Source organism: Arachis ipaensis, chromosome B07, assembly GCF_000816755.2.
Source record: "Arachis ipaensis cultivar K30076 chromosome B07, Araip1.1, whole genome shotgun sequence".
In the NCBI taxonomy this organism is placed as follows: domain Eukaryota; kingdom Viridiplantae; phylum Streptophyta; class Magnoliopsida; order Fabales; family Fabaceae; genus Arachis; species Arachis ipaensis.
Genome location: NC_029791.2, coordinates 24,453,917 through 24,468,833, shown reverse-complemented (window position 1 = coordinate 24,468,833; position 14,917 = coordinate 24,453,917). Strand labels below are relative to the sequence as shown.

General features: G+C 37.1%; 1 long non-coding RNA gene across 1 annotated transcript; it reads left to right on the top strand.

The window, feature by feature from the left end:
• On the top strand, window positions 12,871–14,796 carry LOC110264521. The gene is made up of 3 exons (XR_002350705.1): window positions 12,871–13,094; window positions 13,247–13,831; window positions 14,608–14,796. It is a non-coding gene; the product is annotated as an uncharacterized LOC110264521 (long non-coding RNA).

The following is a 14,917-nucleotide window of genomic DNA, read 5'->3' as shown; positions in this document are numbered from 1 at the left end:
AAAAACAAATAAATTTATATCTACCTAAAAAATAACCATTAATAAAAAGTGCTTTTTTGATTAAAAAAATTATCTACTACATTTTATTAAAATATTACAGATAAAAAATCAGTCTGTAATTTAAAATATTTCATGAAAAATATTAAAATAAGAGTTAATAGTTAAAATCTTTCCTGAAAGCATCACAAAGCCCTAAAATGAAACAGCCCTACCTAAAAAAATCATAACTTAGACAGTAAAAGCAAAACATTCTTACCCATTCATATCATATAAGAACAGTCATACAAATCCTTAGTCATCCCAAACCCTACCCAGACTCAGAAGAACACATGAGTCACGTTACTAGAAAGACATCACGCCACAAAATAACTCAAAAAACAAGAAAAATGTTTCATCCTTACCTCTAATCATCGCAATGGCTTCCTCCACTATCAATGTTGCTCCAGGAGACGAACAGCTCTGTATTCAGTACCGATACCTCTTCTGTTTTAATCGCCTTCCAACATTGATAAAGGTTGATGGCGTGGTTTAAATGTTGGGTCAAAGGCTTAGAGAATAGCTTGAGGGAGACGATACGTTTTGGAGCAAAACAGAGAGAGATGGTTGTTAACAGAGGGGTGATGCTTTGCAACGTTTTGAATCTCTCCTGGACACTAAACGACGTCGCATCAAGACCTGGAGGCCATTGAATCAAAACGGCATCGTTTTATTAGTGTGCCACACGGGCAGTTAATGGAACACGTCACCCAACGTTAGTCACCTCAACGAAGGAGATGACGGAAGGACGAACGTGGTCATGTCCGTCATCTTTCGGGGACGATTTTGATTAACTTTATCTTTCGGGGACGAATATAGAGATCGAGGTATCTTTTTGAGACGATTTTGACTATTAACTCATTAAAATAAAGATTTGCGTTCCGAGCTCCTCCGCATTTCACATATCTCTTTCCTGCGCCTCCACACTCATCCCATCCAAATGCTCTATTGGTGGCGCCTCGCAGCCTTGCACCGCCGTCGCACCTTACGTCGCCGTCGCGCCGAACTTCCATTGCACTGAACTTCCATCGCCACAAAACTTCGTCACACCCCTTCCTGGCTCGTCGTTCCCTTTCGAACCCTAATGTGCATTTCTCCACCACCGTCTACGTCACCTCCGTCCTCATCCTCTTCACTTTCTCCTGCGTTCACTCTTTCTACCTTCCCGGTGTCCCCCTCGAGATTTTCAAACCGCACGTCTTCCATTTCTCTATCTCTTTTTGAGATTCGCGCTCTCCTTTCCCTTATTTGAATTTATGCGCTACTTGTTTTATTAATTTCTCGATCAAAGCTATTCTCACAAAAATTACTAGTGCATTTCTCGCTTGTGTATTGCTTAGTTGATGTGTTTCTCTCTTCGATCTCGCCTCAGTCGTGCAGGTAACTTTAATCTTCTTTCTCTTTTATTGCTATTTTCGTGTTGTAATTCCTATGTTTTGTTTTCTTTCATTCACTTTCATCGCTAATAAGACATATTGATTAGTTTATTTTATCCGAAATTGCTAGGTTTTGGACTTTTGGAAAAGGATTTTCTACAAAGGAAACTTAAATATTAATCATGTGATGCTTAATCCACTCATAATTACTTATAATTGTTGATTCATAGCTAAAATTGTTCCAATTCCATGTGCCTGCAATATTAAGCTAATCGTAAGCTAATAGATGAATTGAAGAAGATAATTTTTTCTATTTTTTTTGGTGAGACCATAAGTGTGATCTTATCTGACAGTTAAGGACTATAAAAGATGGCATTACAAATTTTGGATCTTGTATCATTTAGTTTAATTTAATCCTATAACATTAACAAGTTATATGTACTTTTTATATATTTATATATGTATATGTTTGCAACCTGCTATGTGTTGATAAGAAATATATTAATGCCATAATGTCTGGTTATTGTTTTGAATTTCTTACTATTCATACTTTATCAGTTAAAATGAGGTGATTTAGGTGATAACATATTCATACTTTGCTTATGGGAATCCATCGATCACTTCTTTCTCCATTTAATTCTCTTTTCTTCCTTTCTTTTTCATTTTCTTATGCTCAATATGCTACAATATTTATTTTTTCCTTGTAGATTTTCGGATGCTAATTTGAGATCATTCTTTTTCAGGAATGTGTATTGATGAGCAGATAATTTATACCCTTTTTGGCATTATTTTTATATAGTTTTTAGTATGTTTTAGTTAATTTTTACTATATTTTTATTAGTTTTTATGCAAAAATCACATTTCTGGACTTTACTATGAGTTTGTGTGTTTTTTCTGTGATTTCAGATATTTTCTGGCTGAAATTGAGGGACCTGAGCAAAAATCTGATTCAGAGGCTGAAAAAGGACTACAAATGCTGTTGGATTCTGACCTCCCTGCACTCGAAGTGGATTTTTTGGAGCTACAGAAGCCCTATTAGCACGCTCTTAATTGCGTTAGAAAGTAGAAATCCTAGGCTTTCTATCAATATATAATAGTCCATACTTTGCTCGAGATTTGATGGCCCAAACTGGCGTCCAAAGTCAGCCTAAAACATCTTCGCGTAAAACGCCCAAACTGGCACCTGAATTGGAGTTAAACGCCCAAACTGGCACCAAAACTGGCGTTTAACTCCAGGAACAGCCCAAGCATGAAAAAGCTTCAATGCTCAACCCAAGCACACACCAAGTGGGCCCCGGAAGTAGATTTCTGCACTATCTGCACTTAGTTACTCATTTTCTGTAAATCCTAGTTACTAGTTTAGTATAAAAACTACTTTTAGTGATTTATTTTATATCTTTTGACCATCTTTTGATATTGTACACGTTTGGAGGCTGGTCATTCGGCCATGCCTAGACTATTTTCACTTATGTATTTTCAACGGTGGAATTTCTACACCCCATAGATTAAGGTGTGGAGCTCTGCTGTTCTTCATGAATTAATGCAAAGTACTATTGTTCTTCTATTCAATTCAAGCTTATTCTTATTCTAAGATATCCACTCGCACTTCAACCTGATGAATGTGATGATCCGTGACACTCATCATCATTCTCACTTATGAACGCGTGCCTGACAACCACGTCCGTTCTATCTGCAATAGCTTGAGTGTGTATCTCATAGCCTCCTGGTCCACGACGCATGGTTGCCTCTCCTGACAACAGAGCCTTCCATTCCTTGAGATCAGAGTCTTTGTGGTATAGGCTAGAACCATTGGCAGCATTCTTGGGATCCGAAAAGTCTAAACCTTGTCTGTGGTATTCCGAGTAGGATCCGGGAGCCGGAAAGTCTAAACCTTGTCTGTGGTATTCCGAGTAGGATCTAAGAAGGGATGACTGTGATGAGCTTCAAACCTGCGAATGTGGAGCGCAAGTGACAGTGCGCAAAAGGACAATGGTCCTATTCTGACGCTAGCGGGAACCGACAGATGATTAGCCGTGTAGTGACAGCGCATATGGATTTGTTTTCATCCGAGAGGATCATGTAGCTTGCCATGGAAGGAGGTAATACATGGTTGGAGGAAGGCAATAGGAAAGCAGAGGTTCAGAAGCAACAAAGCATCTCTATACACTTATCTGAAATTCCCACCAATGAATTACATAAGTATTTCTATCTTATTTTATATTTTATTTATATTTTATTTATCAAAATCTCATAACTATTTTAATCCGCCTGACTGAGATTTACAAGGATGACCATAGCTTGCTTCAAGCCGACAATCTCCGTGGGATCGATCCTTACTCACGTAAGGTATTACTTGGACGACCCAGTGCACTTGCTGGTTAGTTGCATTGGAGTTGTGAAAAAGTGTTGAGATCACTATTTCGCCATACCAAGATTTTAAATCACAATTTCGTGCACCAAGTTTTTGGCGCCATTGTCAGAAATTGTTCGAGTTTGGACAACTGACGGTTCATCTTGTTGCTCATATTAGGTAATTTTATTTTATTTTTAAGCTTCTTATTTTCGAAAAATTTCAAAAAAAAAAAAAAGAAAAAAATTTTTTTCTGAAGAACAAAATAAAATATGTGTAGTTTTCTAAAAATTCTTCAGAATTTTTAAGAATGAATTCTAGAGTTTCAGATGATGCTTTTATCATTACAGGAGCTAGTTGATTCCCATCAATTTGGCTGTTGTATGTAATATCCTGCTAAAACTTGGCTAGCCATGTCTAATCTTTTTTTAGACTGAAACTTTAGACTAATATTGCATGATTCCTAGAATGCGTATAAAAAATTTTGAATTTCTTTATTTTCTTTTCCTAATTAATTTTCGAAAAAAAATCCAAAAAAATTAATAAAATCATAAAAACCAAAAATATTTTGTGTTTTTTGTTTGTGTCTAGTGTCAAATTTTAAGTTTGGTGTCAATTGCATCTTTTTAATTTTTCCTAAAATTTTCGAATAAAAAACTCATGCATGGTGTTCTTCATGATCTTCAAGTTGTTCTTGATGATTTTCTTTGTTTAATCTTGTGATATTCTTATTTTGTATCTTTTCTTGTTTTTCATATGCATTCTTGAATTATTAGTATCTAAAGTTTAAAAATTTTTAAGTTTGGTGTCTTGCATGTTTTTCTTTTCTTAAAAATTTTCAAAAACATGTTCTTGATGTTCATCATGATCTTCAAAGTGTTCTTGGTGTTCATCTTGACATCCAAAGTGTTCTTGCATATTTTCCTTGTTTTGATTCATAATTTTTATGTTATGTGTCATTTAGATGTTTTTCTCTTTCCTCATTAAAATTCAAAAAATAAAAAAAAATAATATCTTTCCCTTTTCTTCTCATAAATTTTCAAAAATTTGATTGACTTAATCAAAAAATTTTTAAAATTTAATTGTTTCTTATGAGTCAAGTCAAATTTTCAATTTAAAAATCTTATCTTTTCAAAACTTTTTCAAAAATCAAATATTTTCTATTTTTCTTTTATATTTTTCGAAAATTTCAAAAATTGATTTTCAAAATCTTTTTCTTATTTTTATTTCATATTTTCGAATTTATTACTAACATTTAATATTTTGATTCAAAAATTTTCAAGTTGTTACTTGCCCATTAAGAAATGTTCAATCTTTAAATTTTAAAATCATATCTTCAAGTTTCTTGTTAGTCAAGTAATCAACTTTAATTTTCAAAATCAAATCTTTTTTAATTTCCTTTTCAAATCTTTTTCAAAATAAATTTCAAATCATATCCTTTCAAAATCAATTTCAAAATCTTTTTAAATTTGATTTTCAAATTTTTTTCAATTAACTACTTGACTTTTTGTTTGATTTTAAAAGTTTTCTATTTCAATCATATCTTTTTCAAAACCATCTAACTACTTTTTTTTCTCTCTAATTTTCGAAAATCACTAACCACTTTTTCAAAAAATCTTTTTAATTAATTAATTTAATTAGTTTTCAAATTTTATTTTATTTATTCTCTTAATTTTCGAATTCTAACTCAAAATTTAAATAAAAACAAAAATATTTTTTATTTTATTTTAATTAATTTTCAAAAACTCTCTCTCTCTCATCTCTTTCTATTTATTTATGGTTTAATTACTCTGTTGGTCCTTATAGTTTTGTGAAATTTTCAATTAGGTCCCTATACTTTTTTTTCTTTTTAATTGAGTCCCTGCACTAATTTTTTTTTTCAATTAAGTCCTTCTTAGTAGTAATTGGCTTAATTAAAAAAAAATTTGGTGCAAGAACTCAATTAAAAGGAAAAAAGTATAGGGACCTAATTGAAAATTTCGCGAAACTATAGGGACCAACAGAGTAATTAAACCTTTATTTATTTAATCACTAACACTTCTCTTCTTCTTAAAATTTGAACCCTCTCCCCCTCTCTGTGTTCGAATTTTTCTCTTCTCATTTGTCTACTCTTCTCTTCTTCTACTCACATAAAGGAATCTCTATACTGTGACATAGAGGATTTCTACTCTTTTTTGTTCTCTTCTTTTTCATATGAGCAGGAGCAAGGATAAGAACATTCTTGTTGAAGCTGATCCAGAACCTAAAAGGACTCTAAAGATGAAGCTAAGAGAAGCTAAAGCACAACACTCTGGAGAGGACCTGACAGAATTTTTCGAAAAAAGAAGAGATGGCCGAACCCAATAATAATGGTGGAGATGCAAGGAAGATGCTTGGTGACTTTATTGCACCCTCTTCTGACTTCTGTGGAAGGAGCATCTCAATTCCTGCAATTGGAGCAAACAACTTTGAGCTTAAGCCTCAATTAGTTTCTCTAATGCAGCAAAATTGCAAGTATCATGGACTTCCATTGGAAGATCCTCATCAGTTTTTAACTGAATTCTTGCAAATCTGTGACACTGTTAAAACCCAGGGGGTTAATCCTGAGGTCTACAGACTTATGCTTTTTCCCTTTGCTGTAAGAGACAGAGCTAGGACATGGTTGGACTCACAACCTAAAGATAGCATGAACTCTTGAGAAAAGTTGGTCAATGCTTTCTTGGCCAAATTCTTTCCACCTCAAAAATTGAGCAAGCTTAGAGTGGAAGTCCAAACCTTCAGACAGAAGGAAGGTGAATCCCTCTATGAAGCTTGGGAAATATACAAGTAATTGATCAGAAGGTGTCCTTCTGGCATGCTTTCAGAATGGAGCATCATATGTATATTCTATGATGGTCTGTCTGAACTGTCCAAGATGTCATTGGACAACTCTGCTGGTGGATTTCTTCATCTGAAGAAGACGCCTGAAGAAGCCCAGGAACTCATTAAAATGGTTGCAAATAACCAATTCATGTACACTTCTAAAAGAAATCCTGTGAATAATGGGACAACTCAGAAGAAAAGAGTTCTGGAGATTGATACTCTGAATGCCATATTGGCTCAGAACAAAATATTGACTCAGCAAGTCAATATGATTTCTCAGAGTCTGTCTGGAATGCAAGCTGCATCAGGAAGTACTAAGGAAGCTTTCTCTGAAGAAGAAGCCTATGACCCTGAGAATCCTGGAATGGAAGAAGTGAATTACATGGGAGAATCCTATGGAAACACCTACAATCCTTCATGGAGGAATCATCCTAATCTCTCATGGAAGGATCAACAGAAGCCTAATCAAGGCTTTAATAATAATGATGGTGGAAGAAACAGGTTTGGCAATAGCAAACCTTTTCCATCATCTTCTCAGCAACAGATAGAGAATTCTAAGTAGAGCCACTCTGACTTAGCAACTGTAGTCTCTGATCTATCTAAGACCACTCTCAGTTTTATGACTGAAGCAAGATCCTCCATTAGAAATTTAGAGGCACAAGTGGGTCAGCTGAGTAAAAGAGTTACTGAACTCCCTCCTAGTACTCTCCCAAGCAATACAAAAGAGAATCCAAAGAGAGAGTGCATTGCCATCAACATACCCCACACGGCCAAACCTATAGAGGAGGGAGAGGCAGTGAATCCCATTGAGGAATACCTCAATGGACATCCACTGGCCACTCAAGAGTTCCCTAATGAGGAACCAAAGGAATCTAAGGCTCATATAGAGACCATAGAGATTCCACTAAACTTACTATTGCCATTCATGAGCTCTGATAAGTATTCTTCCTCTGAAGAGGATGAAGATATTATTGAAGAGCAAGTTGCTCAGTATCTAGGAGAAATCATGAAGCTGAATGCCAAATTATTTGGTAATGAGACTTGGGAGGATGAACCTCTATTGCTCATCAATGAACTAAATGATCTGGTTCAACTGAAATTACCTCAGAAGAAACAGGATCCTGGAAAGTTCTTAATACCTTGTACCATAGGCACCATGACCTTTGAAAAGGCTCTGTGTGACCTAGGGTCAAGTATAAACCTCATGCCCCTCTCTGTAATGGAGAAACTAGGGATCTTTGAGGTGCAAGCTGCAAGAATCTCACTAGAGATGGCAGACAATTCAAGGAAACAGGCTTATGGACTTGTAGAGGATGTATTGGTGAAGGTTGAAGGCCAGTACTTCCCTGCTGATTTCATAATCCTAGACACTGGGAAGGATGATGATGAATCCATCATCCTTGGAAGGCCCTTCCTAGCCACAGTAAAAGCTATGATTGATGTGGACAGAGGAGAGTTAGTCCTCCAATTGAATGAGGACTACCTTGTGTTTAAGGCTCAAGGATCTCCATTTGTAACCATGGAGATGAAGCATGAAAAGCTTCTCTCAATACAGAGTCAAACAGAGCCCCCACACTCAACTTCTAAGTTTGGTGTTGGGAGGCCATTATCAAGCTCTGAATCTCTGTGAAGCTCTCTAAGAGCTCACTGTCAAGCTATTGACATTAAAGAAGCGCTTGTTGGGAGGCAACCCAATGTTATTTAATTATATTTATTTATTTTCCATTTCTATTTAATGTTTTCTTTAGGTTGATGATCATGTGAAGTCACAAAAATAACTGAAAAATTAAAAACAGAAAGAAAAACAGCATTAAAAATAGCACACCCTGGAGGATAGGCTTACTGGCGTTTAAACACCAGTAAGGATAGCAGAATGGGCGTTTAACGCCCAGTCTGGCAGCATTCTGGGCGTTAAACGCCAGAATGGGCAGCACTCTGGGCATTTAATGCCAGAAAGGGCTGTCTGGCATCTGGCTGGTGTTTAACGCCAGAAATGGGCAGCAGAGTGGCGTTTAACGCCAGAAAAGGTAGCAGAGCTGGCGTTAAACGCCAGATTTGGCACACAATGGGCGTTTGAATGCAAGAATGGTGCAGGGACTCAGATTCCTTGACACCTCAGGATCTGTGGACCCCACAGGATCCCACCTACCCCACCTCTTCTTCTCTCCTCTTCACACCTTTCCATAACACTCTTCCGCATACACCCTTCACCAATCACCTCAATACCTCTTCCCCAAACACCCCTCACCTATCAAATCTTACCCTCTTCCCCATACTCTCTTCACCACTCACATCCATCCATCATCAAACCCCACCTACCTCAACATTCAAATTCAAACCATTTCCCTCTCAAACCCTACCCCTCATACACGGCTACCCTCTCTCCCTTACCCTATAAATACCCCACCTCACTACCTTCATTTCCACACAACCTACACACTACTACCCCCATGGCCGAACCACTCACCTCCCTCCATTTCTTCTTCTTCTCCTCCCTTCTTTCTTCTTTTGCTCGAGGACGACTAAACCTTTTAAGTTTGGTGTGGAAAAAGCATTGTTTTTTTATTTTTCCATAACCACTAATGACACCTAAGTCTGGAGAAACCTCTAGAAAGAGGAAAGGGAAGGCAATTGCTTCCACCTCCGAGTCATGGGAGATGGAGAGATTTATCTCAAAAATGTATCAAGACCACTTCTATGAAGTTGTGGCCAAGAAAAAGGTGATCCTTGAGGTCCCTTTCAAGCTCAAAAAGAGTGAATATCCGGAGATCCGACATGAAGTTCGAAGAAGATCTTGGAAAATTCTCACCAACCCCATTCAACAAGTCGGGATCTTAATGGTTCAAGAGTTCTATGCTAATTCATGGATCACTAAGAACCATGATCAAAGTGTGAACCCGAACCCAAAGAATTGGCTCACAATAGTTCAGGAGAATTACTTGGATTTTAGTCCGGAAAATGTGAGGTTAGCATTCAACTTGCCAATGATGCAAGGAGACCCTCACCCTTTCACTAGAAGGGTCAACTTTGATCAAAGGTTGGACCAAGTCCTCTTGGACATTTGTGTGGAAGGCGCTCAATGGAAGAGAGACACAAGAGGCAAGTTGGTTCAACTAAGAAGGCTTGACCTCAAGCCCGTGGCTAGGGGATGGTTGAAGTTCATCCAACGCTCAATCATTCCTACTAGCAACTGGTCTGAAGTTACTATAGACCGGGCTATCATGATCCATAGCATCATAAATGGAGAGGAAGTAGAAGTTCATGAGATCATATCCCTAGAACTCTACAAGGTGGCGGACAAGTCCTCTACTTTGGCAAGGTTAGCCTTCCCTAATCTCATTTGTCACCTCTGCAATTCAGCTGAAATTGTCATAGAGGAAGACACCCTCATTGAAGAGGACAAGCCCATCACTAAGAAAAGGATGGAGCAAACAAGAGAGCTCACTCATGGACCTCAACAAGAGCATGATGAAATTCCTCATCATGAAATCCCTGAGATGCCTCAAGGGATGCACTTTCCTCTACAAAACTATTGGGAGAAAATCAACACCTCCTTAGGAGAATTGAGTTCCAACATGGGACAACTAAGGGTGGAGCACCAAGAGCATTCCATCCTCCTCCATGAAATTAGAGAGGACCAAAAGGTCATGAGAGAGGAGCAACAAAGGCAAGGAAGAGACATTGAGGAGCTAAAGCACTCCATAAGATCTTCAAGAGGAAGAACTAGCCGCCATCACTAAGGTAGACCCGTTCTTTAATTTCTTTGTTCTTTATTTTTCTATTTTTCGTTCCCTATGCTTTATGTTTTATCTATGTTTGTGTCTTTATTACATGATCATTAATGTCTAGTGTCTATGCCTTAAAGTTATGAATGTCCTATGAATCCATCACCTTTCTTAAATAAAGAACAAAGAAATTAAAGAACGGGTCTACCTTAGTGATCGCGGCTAGTTCTTCCTCTTGAAGATCTTATGGAGTGCATGGTTTTGAATTTTATCTTGAAGTTAGCTTAATTATTTTGATGTGGTGACAAAACTTTTTGTTTTCTGAATGAATGCTTGAACAGTGCATATTTTTGAATTTGAATGTTAAAACTGTTGGCTCTTGAAAGAATAATGAAAAAGGAGAAATGTTATTAATAATCTAAAAAATCATAAAATTGATTTTTGAAGTAAGAAAAAGCAGTGAATAGACAAAGCTTGCGAAAAAAAAGTGGTGAAAAAAAAAAGAAAGAAAGAAAAAGAAAAAGCAAGCAGAAAAAGCCAGTAACCCTTTAAACCAAAAGGCAAGGGTAGAAAAAGGATCCAAGGCTTTGAGCATTAATGAATAGGAGGGCCCACAGGAATAAAATCCTGGCCTAAGCGGCTAAACCAAGCTGTCCCTAACCATATGCTTGTGGCGTGAAGGTGTCAAGTTAAAAGCTTGAGACTGAGCGGTTAAAGTCGTGGTTCAAAGAAGAAAAAGAGTGTGCTTAAGAGCTCTGAATACCTCTAACTGGGGACTTTAGCAAAGCTGAGTCACAATCTGAAAAGGTTCACCCAGTTATGTGTCTGTGGCATTTATGTATCCGGTGGTAATACTGGAAAAAAAAATGCTTAGGGTCACGGCCAAGACTCATAAAGTAGATGTGTTCAAGAATCAACATACTGAACTAGGAAAATCAATAACACTATCTGAATTCTGAGTTCCTATAGATGCCAATCATTCTGAACTTCAAAGGATAAAGTGAGATGCCAAAACTGTTCAAAAACAAAAAGGCTACAAGTCCCGCTCATCTAATTGAAGCTAATCTTCATTGATAAGTTTGGAATTTATTGTATATTCTCTTCTTTTTATCCTATTTTGTTTTCAGTTTCTTGGAGACAAGCAATAATTTAAGTTTAGTGTTGTGATGAGCGGATAATTTATACCGCTTTTGGCATTGTTTTTATATAGTTTTTAGTATGTTTTAGTTAATTTTTACTATATTTTTATTAGTTTTTATGCAAAAATCATATTTCTGGACTTTACTATGAGTTTGTGTATTTTTCTATGATTTTAGGTATTTTCTGGCTAAAATTGAGGGACTTGAGCAAAAATCTAATTCAGAGGCTGAAAAAGGACTGCAGATGCTGTTGGATTCTGACCTCCCTACACTCAAAGTAGATTTTCTGGAGCTACAGAAGCCCAGTTGGCACGCTCTCAATTGCGTTGAAAAGTAGACATTTTGGGCTTTCTAGCAATATATAATAGTTTATACTTTTCTCGAGATTTGATGGCCCAAACTGGCGTCCAAAGTCAGCCTAAAACATCTTGGCGTAAAACGCCCAAACTGGCACCTGAATTGGAGTTAAACGCCCAAACTGGTACCAAAACTGGCGTTTAACTCCAGAAACAACCCAAGCACGAAAAAGCTTCAATGCTCAGTCCAAGAACACACCAAGTGGATCCCAGAAGTGGATTTCTGCACTATCTGCACTTAGTTACTCATTTTCTGTAAAATGTGATGATTCGTGACACTCATCATCATTCTCACTTATGAATTCGTGCCTGACAACCACGCCCATTCTATCTGCAATAGCTTGAGTGTGTATCTCTTAGCCTCCTGGTCCACGACGCATGGTTGCCTCTCCTGACAACAGAGCCTTCCATTCCGTGAGATCAGAGTCTTCGTGGTATAGGCTAGAACCATTGGCAGCATTCCTGGGATCCAGAAAGTCTAAATCTTGTCTGTGGTATTTCGAGTAGGATCTGGGAAGGGATGACTGTGACGAGCTTCAAACCTGTGAATGTGGAGCGCAAGTGACAGTGCGCAAAAGGACAATGGTCCTATTCCGACGCCAACGGGAACCGACAGATGATTAGCTGTGCAGTGACAGCGCATATGGATTTGTTTTCATCCGAGAGGATCATATAGCTTGCCATGGAAGGAGGTAACGCATGGTTGGAGGAAGGCAATAGGAAAGCAGAGGTTCAGAAGCAACAAAGCATCTCTATATACTTATCTGAAATTCCCACCAATGAATTACATAAGTATTTCTATCTTATTTTATATTTTATTTATCAAAATCTCATAACCATTTCAATCCGCCTGACTGAGATTTACAAGGATGACCATAGCTTGCTTTAAGCCGACAATCTCCGTGGGATCGACCCTTACTCACGTAAGGTATTACTTGGACGACCCAGTGCACTTGCTGGTTAATTGCATCGGAGTTGTGAAGAAGTGTTGAGAGCACTATTTCGCCATACCAAGATTTTAAATCACAATTTTGTGCACCATGTATCATTGCCCATATTGCAATATTTGCCGTGTTGGCCAAGGGCTAGGGATTGACTATTTTCATTGCATGAAATGCAATTGTTGCTTAGGAATAAAATCAACATCTCACAAGTGCCTGGAGAAAGGTCTAGAAATGAACTGCCCAATATGCTGTGATGACTTGTTCCCATCAAGTGCGACAGTCAGGGCTCTACCATGTAGACATTACATGCATTCAGCTTGCTTTTAGGTATGTCATGCTCATTTTAGGATTTTTCCCTATAGAACAAGGAGTATAAAGTATTTGAAACATTTATCTCTTATCTTCTTTCTGATTCTTCAAATGAAGTAGTTTCAAGGAAGGTTTCTTATTCAATCTTACACTTTGTTGTTAAATGTTAGGCATACACATGTAGTCATTACACATGTCCAATCTGCAACAAGTCGTTGGGAGATATGGCGGTAAGAATATTTTCTTCGTAAATATCTACGAGCAGGCCTAGTATTGTATAGCTGTTTTGTGATCATGCATACAATTATGTGCTATGATTGATCTTTACAAACCTCTGCATGTGATAGCACTATATTAGGTGTTTGATAAAACTAAATAGTGTAAGGATACATGTGCTTTTGTTGACATTTCATTAGAAGATTTAGAAAAGATTAGTGATATCAAAGAATGCTCATGTTAAATCTTGGTACCATAAACTATTTGGGTATGAAATGATTAATTAAGGGATATCTAAGGTGAGAGGGTTGGAGGTACAGTTGTACTCTTGATAGACTACTATTGGGATATAAATATTGGGTTGAAAAGCACTAGTTATCAAACTCTTCTGATCTTGCTTTCATGTGGAAACTGAAATGCATAATATTACATGGCATGCAATACTTAGTTGTTCTTTACCATCCCAAGTTTACTTTGGTATGCTTGATGCTCCATTGGCTACTGAGGAGCTTCCTGAAGAGTACAGGAACCGCTATCAGGTAATACTTCTGTTGCATGAATATTATTTGATCTGATTACTCGTCTGTATTCTTTGTGGCTTCTTTGTAATGATACATTTTGGCTTTTTAATTTACTCGAGAAAAGCAAGTCAGTTAATCTCAAATGAAATTTTAAAATGCATTTCGTATCGTTTTCTTTATGCACTCAATTATACGGTTTCCCCATCTGTTTCTATGTTTTATGAAATTTCTTTCATGTCTAAATTTATGACTTACATGTCTCATTTTGTATACACAGTGAGAAACATTATTTTGTTGGATACTATTTTTCATTTAGTCACCACCCAAAATTTTCATCACAATCTGCAATACTTTTGTGCCAGCTCCACATGCAAATTTTTAATAGAGACATTAAATAATATTACAATATTTAACTCAAGGTAGTTAAAGGCGAAGGTGCCATGAATGCTGCGCCTCAACTTTGAAAGGCGCAGAAGCTTTTCTTGCCTCACCTTTTGCATTTTAACGCTACTTTGACTGTTCTACTTTAAGTATTATGTTTAATTACTTAGCAGTTAAAATACCTTTGTGGCTTTGTGATTGGAAAAAAAGATAATCTGCAAAGCCGCCAAATACTAGGGATGAGATTTCATATTCTTACATAGCTTACATTTTCTTCCTCCAGTAACTCATATCATAGCATAGAAATTTTTTTTCCTCCCTCCTGTTCATGATCAATGCCAATGCAATGAATATAATGAAATTTGTAAGGCAAATGATGAACCTAGAAGTGATACTTTGTAATGGCAATGCAGGACATACTCTACAATGACTGTGATAGAAAGGGCACTTCACGTTTTCACTGGTTATATCACAAATGTGGATTCTGTGGCTCCTACAATACTAGGTTGATCAAGACTAAGGCTACAAATTCTAGCTGCTCCTAGTCCTAGTTAGTGGTGCTCCTATTTGACAAAAGAGCTAAAGAGGTACAGGAGTTTGTAAATAACTATATACCCAATCCAAAATTTTCCACTACAAGGATCTTTGGTTATGGATTCCTCTTTTTCATGATTTAACTTACAGAGTTCTCTCTCTCTTCCCAGATGCCTTCTCATGAGTTAA